Consider the following 4,661-nt stretch of genomic DNA (forward strand, 5'->3'; position numbering starts at 1 on the left):
GGAGGAGGTCTGCCGGAGGCCCACAGCTTCTGAGCTTCCACGGTCGCAGCACTGCACCCTGCACCCTGCACCCTGCATCGCAGGAGGCTGACGGTGCCCACACAGCCTCCCCTCCAAACAGCAACGTTCCTTCAGAGGCAAACCAAAGGCCGGGCTCTGACACCCAGAACAGCCCACGTGGGAAAGCCCGGCCAAGGCCAATGAGCTCCTCACACTTTCCAGAACAGGCCCTGGGGCTCCGCGGAGAAAGGCCTCTGTCCCTCTCGGCAGAACCCTGCACAGCTGGCCCTCCCTTCCTGGGAGAGAAAGGGAGACTCGGGGGCCAGAGGCTGGGCCCCACCCAGCCCGGGTCCTCCGGGCCTCTGTCTTCCCGGCTGTGAACCAGACAGGATGCTGCCCATCGACGCTACTCTGGGGAGTACATGGAACCAGGTAGAAAGCTCTCGGAGTGGCCGGGGCTGAGGGGACGGGCAGGCTGCCACAGAGGAGTGTGGGTGACGGGCTTCTAGCTCCTGTCACCAGAATCCACACATAGGTCAGTACACACACAGATCACTTCACCGAGCCAGAGTTTCCACTGAAATAAACAGACAGCTCCGCACTCCGTTTTATAGCTACTAGCGCGTCCCCCGCACCGGCGCCCGGCACCGCCGCCCAGGACCACGTGCTGACAGGGAGTCACCGGCCATAGATCAGAGGGGACAGATAAAGTCGGTCAAACACCCTCCACCCACCTCCTGCAGGAGGGCCAACACCAGCTGGTCATCGCAAAGCCCTGGCGGCTCCCTATCTGCTCACACTTGCAAGGCAGCTGGGCCTGGAGTTTCACACACCTGCACCTCAGGCCAAAGTTCCCTTCTTAGGCGAGGGCTGGAGTCACGCCCTGTCCACACAGACGCAGACAGCAAACACGGAACTTCCTGTGTGAACATAAGTGTTTGCAGGAGAACCACCCCTTCCCGCGTCCTGTGGGGGCTTACGCAGTGGCTGGGGCGTCGCTGGAGTGGCCGAGGGGAAGATGCGTCCTCTGCCTCCAGGCGCCCAAAGGGCTCCCCGTTCTGGCCTCCGATCAACCAAGATTAAAAACACACGTCCAGCTGGGTGTCCGCCCACCAGGTCAGTGTCGACCTGTGAGGACAGCTGACAGGCGCCTAAGGGCGCACAGGGTGCCCTCTCCCGGGAAGTGGAGAGGACAGGTTCTCCGCAGCCGCGCCTCGCCCGCCAGCGACCACCAGGACGCCTCTGAATGAAAACTCCTTCTGCCCACTTCTTAAGCTTTGTGCCTTTCCACACATAAACAATCCCTGAACTAGCAATTTTGCACATATCCAGGCAGCTTAAATACCGGCCACCCAAGCTCAAAAGGTTTTTTTTTTTTTAGTTTGGGCCACATTTAGTTACAGACACCTTCTCATAAGGGAGTTTAAATTCTAAGGCAATGCTCTAAGGCAGTGGTTCTCAACCTTCCTAATGCCGCGACCCTTTAATACAGTTCCTCATGTTGTGGTGACCCCAATTTCATTGTTACAAATTGAGCATAATTGAAGCATAGTGATTAATCACAAAAACAATATGTAATTATATATGTTTTCGATGGTCTTAGGCGACCCCTGTGAAAGGGTCGTTCGACCCCCAAAGGGGTTGCGACCCACAGGTTGAGAACCGCTGCTCTAACAGCTCATGTTAATAGAAAACCTTTTTTTTAAAATCCTCACCCAGGATGTTTTTCCTTTTTTTTTTTTTAGAGAGAGAGAAAGGGAGGGAAGGAGAGAGAAACAATGTGAGAGACATTGATTGGTTGCCTCCTGCACATGCCCAATTGGGGTTGGGGGTCAAACTTGCAACCCAGGTATGTGCCCTTGACTGGAAATCGACCCCGAGACCTACTGGTGCTCTAAGCACTGAGCCACATGGGCCAGGGCTAGAAACCCTCCCACACTCAGCCCGGCGGGTTGACAGCTCAGCGGCCCATCTCTCCTACATACCTCTCCCCACGTCCCAGCTCTCAAAAATCCAAACAGAAACGGGTGAATAACCACATTCACAAATTAGGTAATACTGCATTCAAAACACAACAAAAGGAACCCAGAATGCAGAAGTTTTTAGAGACGCCATGGATGGCAGCCCCAGAGCTCACACGCCCTGGGGTGAGGAGCTGGGGTTCCGCCCCAGCCCAAAGTCCGCTTCACTGGCACTGCTGCCCCCACGCGCCCAACAGGCCCACGCTCGGTGAGTGGGAACCCCTGGGGCACGTGCCAGTGAGGGGCCAGCACCCCACGGAGGAACGCAGAGTGCACCCTCCTTGTGGGCGGCACCAGGAGGGTGAGCCCGTGAGCAGAGTGAGGCGGACAGCTTTCAGGATAAGAGCTGCGAGACGCTGAGCTCGCTGACCTGGCAGAGAGGAGCCACCTGACACCTGTGTGACCCCCGCAGGCCCTCCCATGATGACACGCTGAACAGCCATCTTTGGACATAGGAGAAGGTCGGGAGTCCCACCCAACGCACCTGGTTTTGTGGGTGAGCCCACTGTCTGTGCCTCCCTTTCCCCAAAGCCCAGGGCGTTCCGAGCCCCAGCCCCTGCACAGGCCCATCGGCCCTGAGGGTGAAGGCTCCCTGAGGAGGAGACACAGGCAGAGAAAGGCTTGCCTTCGCGAAGGGGCGGGCGGTTCTCATTCCTCACAACCAACAGGGAAGATCCCGGGCTCTGGGCCCCAAGAAGCAAAGATGGCTTTGTGCTTCTGTGCAGGAGGAAGGGTGCTTCGATTTAAAAATAAACAATCGTGCCACCGAGGTCACAAAGGCAGGACTCCTGCCCGGCTCTCCTCCCCTCTGGGAGGGCTTGCAGGTGCGTGAAATGCATGCGTGAGCGAATCAGGAGGCCAAACAGGAGCAAACTAAACACGCAGCCGCCTACGAAGAATCGACCCCGAGACCTACTGGTGCTCTAAGCACTGAGCCACATGGGCCAGGGCTAGAAACCCTCCCACACTCAGCCCGGCGGGTTGACAGCTCAGCGGCCCATCTCTCCTACATACCTCTCCCCACGTCCCAGCTCTCAAAAATCCAAACAGAAACGGGTGAATAACCACATTCACAAATTAGGTAATACTGCATTCAAAACACAACAAAAGGAACCCAGAATGCAGAAGTTTTTAGAGACGCCATGGATGGCAGCCCCAGAGCTCACACGCCCTGGGGTGAGGAGCTGGGGTTCCGCCCCAGCCCAAAGTCCGCTTCACTGGCACTGCTGCCCCCACGCGCCCAACAGGCCCACGCTCGGTGAGTGGGAACCCCTGGGGCACGTGCCAGTGAGGGGCCAGCACCCCACGGAGGAACGCAGAGTGCACCCTCCTTGTGGGCGGCACCAGGAGGGTGAGCCCGTGAGCAGAGTGAGGCGGACAGCTTTCAGGATAAGAGCTGCGAGACGCTGAGCTCGCTGACCTGGCAGAGAGGAGCCACCTGACACCTGTGTGACCCCCGCAGGCCCTCCCATGATGACACGCTGAACAGCCATCTTTGGACATAGGAGAAGGTCGGGAGTCCCACCCAACGCACCTGGTTTTGTGGGTGAGCCCACTGTCTGTGCCTCCCTTTCCCCAAAGCCCAGGGCGTTCCGAGCCCCAGCCCCTGCACAGGCCCATCGGCCCTGAGGGTGAAGGCTCCCTGAGGAGGAGACACAGGCAGAGAAAGGCTTGCCTTCGCGAAGGGGCGGGCGGTTCTCATTCCTCACAACCAACAGGGAAGATCCCGGGCTCTGGGCCCCAAGAAGCAAAGATGGCTTTGTGCTTCTGTGCAGGAGGAAGGGTGCTTCGATTTAAAAATAAACAATCGTGCCACCGAGGTCACAAAGGCAGGACTCCTGCCCGGCTCTCCTCCCCTCTGGGAGGGCTTGCAGGTGCGTGAAATGCATGCGTGAGCGAATCAGGAGGCCAAACAGGAGCAAACTAAACACGCAGCCGCCTACGAAGACAGGTGCGTCGGCGAGGTGTGACTTTAGGTCCCCAAGCAGCATGTGTAGGAAAGGGTTGGCTCTGACCTTTGGCAAAGGAGTGGTCCCTCTCCCCAAAGGAAGAGGGTCTTTCCTGTGAGCGCCCTCGGGCTGGCACCGGCCTCCTGCAACCGAAGACGGGCCTGGAGACAAGGGCTGGCCCTCGGCAGGTTTAGGGAGGAAGTACTGAGCACCAACCAAAGGACGCCCTGCCAGCAGCCACGGGCAGGGGGAGGGCAGGGAAGAGCCCGCTGCGGGTCCTGGGGTGGGATGTGGGCCAGGAGCAAAGTTGAATGGCACCTCCCTGGCCTGTCCCGCCCTGTTCCACTCGGTGAGCATTACTGTTTGCGTTTGCGAAGGGAGGCTTGTGCCCCAGAGAGACGTGGGCGCTTGGGTGGTGCCAGGGCCGGAAGCTAAAGGGATTAAAGGGGAAAGGGAGCGGCGGGGATCAGGAAAGGGGCCTGGACTCGGACCCCGTGGGCCTCCTGGGCCGGCTGTTCCGCAGGCCTCACCGAGGGAGCCAGGTGTGGATGGCCACGCATGCAGGTCACGAGGGGCCTGGCTGGGCCAAGTCTAAGTGCAGCTTTCATTTGTGCTGTTGTTTGGATAACGAGGGTGTGATGGTGATCAAACAAGATCCAGATGGAGATGGAGAGGAAGGGAGAGGGGGAGG

Source organism: Myotis brandtii, unplaced genomic scaffold (genome assembly GCF_000412655.1).
Source record: "Myotis brandtii unplaced genomic scaffold, ASM41265v1 scaffold145, whole genome shotgun sequence".
In the NCBI taxonomy this organism is placed as follows: Eukaryota; Metazoa; Chordata; class Mammalia; order Chiroptera; family Vespertilionidae; genus Myotis; species Myotis brandtii.